We start from the raw sequence: 13,019 nt of genomic DNA, 5'->3' as shown, positions 1-13,019 counted from the left end.
CACCTTGAAACTTTAAATAAGATAGAGAATTATCATTAAAGTAGCTTCTAACTAAAGTCACGTTAAAAAAAAGAAGCTTTATTGCACAACCACATACAACAAACCTATTTTCCAGTGATCATACGCTTGTTGAATGCTTAAATATTTTAGAATACAAAGTTTAATTACATGCAGTAAATAAGGTAGTATTTGTGTTTTATTTTATTAAAATCAGTGGGGGCTTTTTGGTTACTGGTGCATGCTTTGAGGGCTCTATAATGTCCCAGCAACTAAAGGCATTCCTTAAAGAAACACTTTTCCGGATTAGGGCCACATTGGATCATGGTGCTTGGAGTTTTAGGGAGTTTGCATTCCATTTGCTGGCATCAGGGAGCTGCTATTACAATCAGGGAGACTCTCTGAACTTCAGGGAAAGTTGGGATGTCTGCGTCAACATTAATACCTGTTGTAATATACCAGATAAGGAATATACTTAATAGGCTGTATTTTAAATACATTATATTTTTGCTGATATTCACAAGCAATGTGTCTAGAAACACTATACTTGAGAAATTTCTCCTTGATGTTTCTAGAGTGCTCACCCTATCTAGGGCTAGATTACGAGTTGGACACTAACTGTTGCACGTGAGCGATAAGGGGTTCATCGTGGCTCATTGTGAATGTTGGAAATAGCATGCATATTACGAGTTGAGAAGTAACGAGTTTGCTTGGGCACAATTGAATTTAACAAGTGTCGGGTTAGTGTGACTTCTGAGCTCTGATTAACTGTAACTCGAGAAAATAAAAAAGTGGCACAAAAACATCAAAAATACATTTAAAGGGATACTAAACCCAACATTTTCTTTCATGATTCAGATAGAACATGCAATTTTAAACAACTTTCTAATTTACCCCTATTATCAATTTTTCTATTGATAATAGGAGTAAATTAGAAAGTTGCTTAAAATTGCATGCTCTATTTGAATCATGAAAGAAAAATGTGGGTTTAGTATCCCTTTAAAGGGACAGTCAACACAAAATTGTTATTTGCATAAATAAAAAGAAAGAAGCGGACAACCTGGGAACGAATTATAGCATAATAGCTTGTTCTATGGCTAGTTACCACCCAAGAAGCAGTCTCTTTTTGCTCAACATGTGCCTTTCACGGAGAAGAACTTTCCTGTAGCATATCAGTCTGATCCTGACTTAACAGTACAGTCCAGCCCCGAAATACCAGGCAATCCCTCTCTGAACGAGAGAAACAGCAAAACCCCAGCCGTATGTTTCGGCCTATTGTGGGCCTCGTCAGTGATGTGCAGCCATATCCCTCTAGGCACATTGCGCAACGGGTCCCACATCTGGCTTCCCACATCACCCTTAGGGAGACTTCCATCAGGGTCATAATTTACATAAATAAAAAGAGAGAAGCGCTCAACGACGAGGCCCATAGAAGGCCGAAACGATCATCTGGGGTTGTCATGTTCCTTGTTCAGAGGATAATTGCCTGGTATTTGGGGCTAGACTGACCTTACTTGGCGGGATCAGACTGATATACTTCAGTAAAGTTTTCCTCTGTGAAAAGCACACTGGTCTAAAAGAGGTTGCTCCTGGCAGGTAAATCGCCATAGAACTATCTGATGAGCTGTTGTTTGTTCTTGGTAGAGCACTTCTCTCTTCATATACAAAAATTGCTATTGCTTAAAAAGATAGATAATGCCTTTACTACCCATTGCCCAGCTTTGCACAAAAACATGGTTATATTAACATAATTTATAACCTTTAAACCCTGTTTGTAAGTTCCTAAAGACAGCCCCATGATCACATGCTTTTGTATTTGTTTTTCACATCAGGGTAAGCTAGTTCATGTGAGCCATATAGATAACATTGTGCTGGCGCCGGTGGATTGTAACAACACAGCACTAATTGGCTTAAATGCAAGTCAATAGATAAAGTCATGTGATCAGGGGGCAGTCAGAAGATGTTTAGAAAAAAGGTAATCACAGAGGTAAAAAGTGGAGCCTACTTGACACCAAGGAATAACTCTGCCGCCGCCGATGACCGCCTCCGAGGACCTCCGCCATTAAGGACCGCCGCTGAGGATCCAGGTATCGGGTACACACAGCTCCGCACCTCTGCTCCGCACCGCCTTAACTCTGGATGAAGATAGAAGATGATGGATCCATCTGGAAGACGACCTTCTCCACCGGACTTCAGAAACAGTGAGTACCTATTTGGGGCTTAGGTTTAGGATATTTTTTTAGATTATGTTTTTTTGGGCTTGAAAAATAGCTGATTGCCCTTTTAAGGGCAGTAAAAGAGCTGAATGCCCTTTTAAGGGCAATGCCCATAAAAATGCCCCTTTAGGGGCAATAGTTTAGTCTTTTTAGTGTTAGTTTTTTTTATTTTGGGGGGTTTGATGGGTGGTTTTTTTTTTACTGTTAGGGGGGATTTAGTATTTTTTAGAGGTAAAAGAGCTGTTTAACTTAGGGCAATGCCCTACAACAGGCACTTTTAAGGGCTAGTGGTAGTTTAGTATTAGATTAGGGGGTGTTTTTATTTGGGGGAGGGATTTTTTTTATTTTTATAGGGGTATTAGTTTAGGTTCAAATTTTTATTTTGGAAACCTTTGTTTATTTTTTTTCTGTAATTTTTATTTTTTTATTTTTTGTAACTTTAGCTTGGGGGGTTGTAGTTTTTAAAGATAGACTGCCCTCTGGGCAGGCTTAGTGGGTAATAAAGGCATTATCTATCTTTTAAAACAATAAAAAAAATTTGAGTTGACAGTCCCTTTAACTTTACTTTTACACTCATAATAATACCATCTAATATGATGATATAATAATACCATTTGAAGTTATGACTTTAACATAGAGATACATACATATACATATCTAAATATGTACATGTATGTATGTATGTATATATATATATATATATATATATATATATATATATATATATATATGTTTATATGTGCGCACATATGTACTTATGTATTTATGTGTTTTACTGTAAATTTAAAGTACATATTTCACATTCCAATGTTATTCACTTACAGAAACATTTTCTTTTTTATTCTTAAATATTTATATATATATAATATATATATATATTTATATATATATATATCTGTATATACCTATATATCTATAGGAATAGATATATAGGTATATACAGATATATATATATATATATATATAAAACAGAATTTATGTTTACCTGATAAATTTCTTTCTCCAACGGTGTGTCCGGTCCACGGTTTCATCCTTACTTGTGGGATATTCTCCTCCCCTACAGGAAATGGCAAGGAGAGCACACAGCAAGAGCTGTCCATATAGTCCCCCCTCTGGCTCCGCCCCCCAGTCATTCGACCGACGGTTAGGAGAAAAAGGAGAAACTATAGGGCGCCGTGGTGACTGTAGTGTATAAAGAAAGACATTTTTCAAAGCTGATTAAAAAACCAGGGCGGGCCGTGGACCGGACACACCGTTGGAGAAAGAAATTTATCAGGTAAACATAAATTCTGTTTTCTCCAACATTGGTGTGTCCGGTCCACGGTTTCATCCTTACTTGTGGGAACCAATACCAAAGCTTTAGGACACGGATGAAGGGAGGGAGCAAATCAGGTTACCTAAACGGAAGGCACCACGGCTTGCAAAACCTTTCTCCCAAAAATAGCCTCCGAAGAAGCATAAGTATCGAATTTGTAAAATCTGATCAACAGAAGCCTCGTTCTTGAAGGCCCATGTGGAAGCCACAGCTCTAGTAGAATGAGCTGTAATTCGTTCAGGAGGCTGCCGTCCGGCAGTCTCATAAGCCAATCGGATGATGCTTTTCAGCCAAAAGGAAAGAGAGGTAGCAGTAGCTTTCTGTCCTCTCCTCTTACCAGAATACACAACAAACAAGGATGATGTTTGTCTGAAATCCTTAGTTGCTTCTAAATAGAATTTTAAAGCACGGACTACATCTAGGTTGTGTAACAAACGTTCCTTCTTTGAAACTGGATTCGGACACAGAGAAGGAACCACAATCTCCTGGTTAATATTCCTGTTAGAAACGACCTTTGGAAGAAAACCAGGCTTGGTACGCAAAACTACCTTATCTGTATGGATTACCAGATAGGGAGAAGTACACTGCAAAGCAGATAACTCTGAAACTCTTCTAGCAGAAGAAATAGCAACCAAAAACAAAACTTTCCAAGATAGTAATTTAACATCTATGGAATGCATAGGTTCAAAAGGAACCCCCTGAAGAACTGAAAGAACTAAGTTTAGACTCCAAGGAGGAGTCATAGGTCTATACACAGGCTTGATCCTGACTAAAGCCTGTACAAACGCCTGTACATCTGGCACAGCTGCCAGACGCTTGTGTAACAAAACCGACAGAGCAGATATCTGTCCTTTAAGAGAACTAGCTGACAAACCTTTATCCAAGCCCTCTTGGAGAAAGGAAAGTATTCTTGGAACCTTAATTTTACTCCAAGAGTATCCCTTGGATCTGCACCAACAGATATATTTTTGCCATATCTTATGGTAAATTTTCCTAGTCACAGGCTTTCTGGCCTGAACCAAAGTATCTATAACCGATTCAGAAAACCCACGCTTAGATAGAATCAAGCGTTCAATTTCCAGGCAGTCAGTTGGAGAGAGACTAGATTTGGATGTTCGAATGGACCTTGTACTAGAAGATCCTGTCTCAAAGGTAGCTTCCATGGTGGAGCCGATGACATATTCACCAGGTCTGCATACCAAGTCCTGCGTGGCCACGCAGGAGCTATTAGATCACTGAAGCCTTCTCCTGTTTGATCCTGGCTACAAGCCTGGGAAGGAGAGGGAACGGTGGAAACACATAAGCTAGGTTGAACGACCAAGGAGCCACTAATGCATCCACCAGTGTCGCCTTGGGATCCCTGGATCTGGACCCGTATCGAGGAACCTTGGCGTTCTGGCGAGACGCCATCAGATCCATATCTGGAATGCCCCATCGTTGAGTTAATTGGGCAAAGACCTCCGGGTGGAGTTCCCACTCCCCCGGATGAAAAAGTCTGACGACTCAAATAATCCGCCTCCCAGTTGTCCACTCCTGGGATGTGAATTGCAGATAGGTGGCAGGAGTGATCCTCCGCCCATTTGATGATCTTGAATACCTCTCTCATCGCCAAGGAACTCTTTGTTCCCCCCTGATGATTGATGTACACTACAGTCGTCATGTTGTCCGACTGGAACCTTATGAATTTGACCTTTGCCAGGTGAGGCCAAGCCAGGAGCACATTGAATATCGCTCTCAGTTCTAAAATGTTTATCGGAAGAAGAGACTCTTCTCGAGACCATAGACCTTGAGCTTTCAGAGAGTCCCAGACCGTGCCCCAGCCTAAGAGACTGGCGTCGGTCGTGATGATGACCCACTCTGGTCTGCGGAAACTCATTCCCTGAGACAGGTGATCCTGAGACAACCACCAGCGGAGAGAATCCCTGGTTACCTGGTCCACTTGAATCTGGGGAGACAAGTCTGCATAATCCCCATTCCACTGTTTGCGCATGCACAGTTGTAATGGTCTTAGATGAATTCGAGCAAAAGGAACTATGTCCATCGCTGCGACCATTAATCCTATTACTTCTATGCACTGAGCTATGGAAGGCTGCAGAATAGAGTGAAGAACTTGACAAGCGCTCAGAAGTTTTGATTTTCTGACCTCTGTCAGGAAGATCTTCATTTCTATAGAATCTATTATTGTTCCCAGAAAGGGAACTCTTGTTGACGGGAACAGGGAACTCTTTTCTACGTTCACTTTCCACCCGTGAGATCTGAGAAAGGCTAGAGCAATGTCTGTATGGGCCTTTGCTTTGGAAAGAGACGACGCTTGGATTAGAATGTTGTCTAGATAAGGTGCTACAGCAATGCCCCTCGGTCTTAATACCGCTAGAAGGGACCCTAGCACCTTTGTGAAAATTCTGGGAGTAGTGGCTAAACCGAATGGAAGAGCCACGAACTGGTAATGTCTTTCCAGGAAGGCGAACCTCAAGAACTGATGGTGATCTTTGTGGATAGGAATATGCAGGTACGCATCCTTTAAATCCACGGTAGTCATATATTGACCCTCCTGGATTGTTGGTAAAATCGTTCGAATGGTTTCCATTTTGAATGATGGAATTTGTTTAGAATTTTTAAGTCCAGAATTGGCCTGAAAGTTCCCTCTTTTTTGGGAACTACAAACAGGTTTGAGTAAAACCCCTGACCTTGTTCCATTATTGGAACTGGGTGTATCACTCCCATCTTTACTAGGTCTCCTACGCAGTGTAAGAATGCCTGTCTCTTTATCTGGTCTGAAGATAAGCGAGACATGTGGAACCTTCCCTTTGGAGGAAGTTCCTTGAATTCTAGAAGATATCCCTGAGAGACTATGTCTAGTGCCCAGGGATCTGGAACATCTCTTGCCCAAGCCTGAGCAAAGAGAGAGAGTCTGCCCCCTACTAGATCCGGTCCCGGATCGGGAGCTACCCCTTCATGCTGTCTTGGTAGCAGCAGCAGGCTTTTTGGCCTGTTTACCCTTGTTCCAACCTTGCAATGGTTTCCATGCTGGTTTAGGTTGGGAAGTGTTGCCTTCTTGTCTGGAGGCTGCAGAGTTAGGATTTTGTCCGTTCCTGAAATTGCGAAAGGAACGAAAATTAGATTTGTTCTTAGCCTTAAAAGGCCTATCCTGTGGGAGGGCATGTCCCTTTCCACCAGGAATGTCTGAAATAATCTCTTTCAATTCCGGCCCGAATAGGGTCTTACCCTTGAAAGGAATATTAAGCAATTTATTCTTGGACGATACATCCGCCGACCAGGATTTTAGCCAAAGCGCTCTGCGCGCCACTATAGCAAACCCTGAATTTTTCGCCGCTAACTTAGCCAATTGAAAAGCGGCATTCAAAATAAAAGAATTAGCCAACTTAAGTGCGTGAATTCTGTCCATGACTTCATCATATGGAGTCTCCCTTTGAAGCGAATTTTCCAGTTCCTCGAACCAAAAATACGCTGCGGTAGTGACAGGAATAATGCACGAGATTGGTTGAAGAAGAAAACCCTGCTGAATAAATATCTTTTTTAACAGTCCTTCTAATTTTTATCCATAGGATCTTTGAAAGCGCAACTGTCCTCAATAGGAATAGTTGTGCGCTTAGCTAACGTTGAAACCGCCCCCTCAACCTTAGGAACCGTTTGCCATGTGTCCTTTCTGGGGTCGACAATGGGGAACATTTTCTTGAATATAGGAGGTGGAACAAAAGGTATACCTGGCTTTTCCCACTCCTTAGTCACTATGTCCGCCACCCGCTTGGGTATCGGAAAGGCATCAGCGTGCACTGGAACCTCTAAGAATTTGTCCATCTTGCACAATTTCTCTGGAATTACCAGAGAATCACAATCATCTAGAGTAGTTAGGACCTCCTTAAGCAGGGCGCGGAGGTGTTCTAACTTAAATTTAAATGTCACGATATCAGTGTCTGCCTGCTGAGAAACTTTTCCTGAATCAGAAACTTCCCCTTCAGATGGGCCCTTCCTCACTGCTAACTCAGATTGATGTGAGGGAACAACTGATAAATTGTCCTCAGTGCTAACCTGCTCATCTTCTGTATTTAAAACTGAGCAATCACACTTTCTAGAATAGGATGGCAGTTTGGATAATAGATTTGCTATAGAATAATCCATCACTGCAGTTAATTGCTGCATAGTAACCAGCATTGGCGCGCTAGATGTACTAGGTATCGCCTGCGCGGGGAAAAACTGGTGTTGACACAGAAGGAGAGGATGATGAACTATCCCCACTACCTTCACTTGAAGAATCATCCTGGGCAATCTTATTAAGTGTGACAGTACTGTCCTTACTTTGTTTGGACGCTATGACACAATTTGCACAAACATTAAAAGGGGGAACCACCTTGGCTTCCATACATACAGAACATAAGCTATCTGAAGGTACAGACATGTTAGACAGAATATGGCAGGCTAATAATGCAATAAAAACGTTTTTAAAGAAAAGCGTTACTGTCTCTTTAAATAATAAACAAGCACACTTTATTTCTGAAAGTTTGAAAAACTATGAAGGCAATGTCCGATTTTTACAAAATTTGCACCCCAGAGTCCTAATGCCTTGAAAATATTGCACACCAAGTTTCAAGACTTTAACCCTTAAAATGAGCAAAACGGAGCTATTTGTTCAAATAAACAATTTTATCACACTACAATCACTGCCACAGCCTTGCTGCTGCTTTTTACCTTCCCTTAGAGTGATTCAGCACTGAAATAAACCTTCCTGAGTCCATTTTCTTTACCCACAGGACCCTCACATGAAGCTGCATGCACTGCCAAGGAAATAAACTGCGCAATTGAGGCGCGAAAACGGGGCCGCCTTCATCTGCATACCAGAGTGAAGGGGCCTTTCTGACTGAAGTAGTAGTCTAACTAGATGCCAGGCGAAAAAACGTTCCCAAAAGTGCTTTTATAACACAAAAAACACTCTAAATGTCCAATAAATCTGATATAAACCAATCGATTTAGCCCACAATAGTGTCAACCAGAATAGAGCCCATTTATAAGCCTTAATCTGTTATGAATCTAAGAAAATGGCTTACCAATCCCCTAAGGGAAAAACTGACAGTCTTCTAGCATTAACATGTCTTGTTAGAAATATGACTGATCGTACCTGAAGCAGATAAGTCTGCAAACTGTTCCCCCCAACTGAAGTTCTCTGGTTTCAACAGTCCTGCGTGGGAACAGCAATTGATTTTAGTTACTGCTGCTAAAATCATACTCCTCTTTTAACAGAAATCTTCTTCATTTTCTGTTGTAGAGTAAATAGTACAAACCGGCACTATTTTAAAATAACAAACTCTTGATAGAAGAAATAAAAAACTACAACTAACACCAAAAACTCCTCACCATCCCCGTGGAGATGCTACTTGTACAGAGCGGCAAGGAGAATGACTGGGGGGCGGAGCCAGAGGGGGGACTATATGGACAGCTCTTGCTGTGTGCTCTCCTTGCCATTTCCTGTAGGGGAGGAGAATATCCCACAAGTAAGGATGAAACCGTGGACCGGACACACCAATGTTGGAGAAATATTTATTTAAGAATAGATATGTATTTTATATGAACATTATTATATATATATACATTAATATATATTTAATAATAAAAAGTACATTACGCTAGCTTACACGTTTTCAGCGCAATAGGGAAATTAACGACCGCCACAAAAGCGGTGTTATTTCACCTCCCTATAACACTGCTATTACAGGTTTTGAAAAAGCAGGCTTGTACGGGAGATATGGTGGCGTTGAGCTCCATACCGCACCCAAATACAAGCGCTGCTTTGATGTGCTTGTGCACGATCTCCCCATAGACATCAATGGGGAGAGCCGGCAAAAAAGAAGCCTAACAATAGCGATCGCGAAAACAAAAGCTCTGTAACGCAGCCCCATTGATGTCTATGGGGAAAGAAAAAGTTATGTTTAAACCTAACATCCTAACTTAAAACCACATCTAAACACCCCTAATCTGCCGCCCCCAACATCGCCACCACCTACATAATGTTATTAACCCCTAATCTGCCACCCTTAACATCGCTGCCACCTAAATAAAACTATTAACCCCTAATCTGCCGCTCCCGATAGCGCCGCCACCTAAATACACTTATTAACCCCTAATCTTCCGCTCCTAATATTGCCGCAACCTACATACACTTATTAACCCCTAATCTGCTGCTCCTGATATCGCCGCAACCTACATACAGTTATTAACCACTAACCTTTCCCCCTAACATCGCCGCCCCCTACATTACAGTTATTAACCCCTAAACCTCTGGCCTCCAACATCACTAACACTAAATAAATATTTTAACCCCTAAACCTAACGTAACCCTAAGCCTAAGTCTATCCCTAACACCCACTAACTTAAATATAATTAAAATAAATCTAAATAAACATTATGTTTATTAACTAAATAATACCTATTTAAAACTAAATACAAAATTACCTGTAAAATAAAACCTAAGATAGCTACAAAATAACTAATAGTTACATTGTAGCTATCTTACGGCTAGATTTAGAGTTTTGTCGGTAACGACACGCGTAGCTAGCGCTGGCTTTTTTTCCCCCGCACCTTTTAAATACTGCTGGTATTTAGAGTTCACAGAAGGGCTGCGTTAGGCTCCAAAAAGGGAGCGTACATGCATATTTACCACCACTGCAACTCTCAATACCAGCGAAAAGAGCTTTTCTATTTTAATTTTAGAATAGGGTAGGGCATTTTTTTTATTTGGGGGGGCTTTGTTATTTTATAAGGGGGCTTAGAGTAGGTGTAATTAGCTTAAAATTGTTGTAATATTTTTCTAATGTTTGTAAATATTTTTTTATTTTTTGTAACTTAGTTCTTTTTTATTTTTTGTACTTTAGTTAGTTTATTTAATTGTATTTATTTGTAGGTATTGTATTTAATTAATTTATTGATAGTGTAGTGTTAGGTTTAATTGTAGATAATTGTAGGTATTTTATTTAATTAATTTATTGATAGTGTAGTGTTAGGTTTAATTGTAACTTAGGTTAGGATTTATTTTACAGGTAATTTTGTAATTATTTTAACTAGGTAGCTATTAAATAGTTTAATAGCTATTGTACCTGGTTAAAATAAATACAAAGTTGCCTGTAAAATAAATATTAATCCTAAAATAGCTACAATATAATTATAATTTATATTGTAGCTATATTAGGATTTATTTTACAGGTAAGTATTTAGCTTTAAATAGGAATAATTTATTTAATAAGAGTTAATTTATTTAGTTAGATTTAAATTATATTTAAATTATATTTAACTTAGGAAGGTGTTAGGGTTAGGGTTAGACTTAGCTTTAGGGGTTAATACATTTATTAGAGTAGCGGTGAGGTCCGGTCGGCAGATTAGGGGTTAATAATTGTAGGTAGGTGTCGGTGATGTTAGGGAGGGCAGATTAGGGGTTAATACAATTTAATATAGGGTTTTTGAGGCGGGAGTGAGGCGGATTAGGGGTTAATAACTTTATTATAGTAGCGGTGAGGTTCGGTCAGCAGATTAGGGGTTAATAATTGTAGGTAGGTGGAGGCGACATTGGGGGCGGCAGATTAGGGGTTAATAAATATAATATAGGGGTCGGCGGTGTTAGGGGCAGCAGATTAGGGGTACATAGGGATAATGTAGGTGGCGGCGGTGTGCGGTCGGCAGATTAGGGGTTAAAATATTTTAATAGAGTGGCGGCGATGTGGGGGGGCCTCGGTTTAGGGGTACATAGGTAGTTTATGGGTGTTAGTGTACTTTAGAGCACAGTAGTTAAGAACTTTATGAACCAGCGTTAGCCCAGAAAGCTCTTAACTTCTGGATTTTTTCTGCGGCTGGAGTTTTGTCGTTAGATTTCTAACGCTCACTTCAGCCAAGACTCTAAATACCAGCGTTAGAAAGATCCCATTGAAAAGATAGGATATGCAAATAGCGTAGGGGGATCTGCGGTATGGAAAAGTCGCGGCTGCAAAGTGAGCGTTAGACCCTTTCCTGACTGACTCTAAATACCAGCGGTAGCCCAAAACCAGCGTTAGGAGCCTCTAACGCTGGTTTTGACGGCTAACGCCAAACTTTAAATCTAGGCGTTAGTTTTTATTTTTATTTCACAGCTAAGTTTGTATTTATTTTAACTAGGTAGACTAGTTATTAACTATTTAATAACTACCTAGCTAAAATAAATACAAAGTTACCTGTAAAATAAAACCTAACCTGCCTTACACTAAAAACTAACATTACAATAAAATAAAATTAATTCAATTAATAAAATACAATTTTCTAACTTACAAAAAAAACACTAAATTACAAAAAAGAAAAAAAGAAATTATCAAAAATAAAAATGAATTACTCCTAATCGAATAGCACTAAAAAAAAAAAAAGATCAATAGGATTGAGCTCTCATTCTATTGGCTGTTCCAATCAGCCAATAGGATGGAAGCTCAATCCTATTGGCTGTTTGCAACAGCCAATAGGATTTTTTTTCCCCTTTAATTCCTATTGACTGATAGAAATCTTTCAGCCAATAGGAATGTAAGGGACGCCATCTTGGATGACGTCACTTAAAGGGAAACTTAATTTACCAGCGATGATCGTAAGAAGAGGATGCTCCGTGTTGGATGCCTTGAAGATGGACCCGCTCCGCGCCGGATGGATGAAGATAGAAGATGCCATCTGGATGAAGACTTCTTGCCGTCTGGATGAGGACTTCGCCGGCTGGATGAAGATGGAAGAGGCCGCCTGGATGAAGACATCTTGCTGCTTGGAGGATGACTTTGCCGGCTGGATGAGGATGGATGTCCGGACTTTGATAACTGTAAGTGGATCGTCGGGGGTTAGTGTTAGGTTCTTTTAAGGTTTTTTTGGGTGAGGTTTTTTTTTTAGCTTAGGGTTTGGGCAATGTAAAAGAGCTAAATGCCCTTTTAAGGGCAATGCCCATCCAAAGGCATCCCTCGAATTCCGATTGGCTGATAGGATTCTATCAGCCAATCGGAATTAAGGTAGGAATATTCTGATTGGCTGATGGAATCAGCCAATCAGAATCAAGTTCAATCCGATTGGCTGATCCAATAAGCCAATCGGATTGAACTTGATTCTGATTGGCTGATTCCATCAGCCAATCAGAATATTCCTACCTTAATTCCGATTGGCTGATAGAATCCTATCAGCCAATCAGAATTCGAGGGACGCCATCTTGGATGACGTCATTTAAAGGAACCGTCATTCGGCTAGTAGGCGTCGGGAGAAGAGGATGTTCCGCGTCGGATGAAAGATGATGGCTCCCGAAGAAAGAAGATTGAAGATGCCGTTGATAGAAGACTTCATCCAGATCATGGACCTCTTCAGCTCCCGCTTGGATGAAGACTTCAGCCGGATCATGGACCTCTTCAGCTCCCGCTTGGATGATGACTTCAGCCGGATCATGGACCTCTTCAGCCCCCCGCTTGGGCTTGGATCAGGACATCGGAGGAGCTCTT

Source organism: Bombina bombina, chromosome 3, assembly GCF_027579735.1.
Source record: "Bombina bombina isolate aBomBom1 chromosome 3, aBomBom1.pri, whole genome shotgun sequence".
Classification (NCBI taxonomy): domain Eukaryota; kingdom Metazoa; phylum Chordata; class Amphibia; order Anura; family Bombinatoridae; genus Bombina; species Bombina bombina.
Note: the sequence above shows the minus strand (reverse complement) of the source record.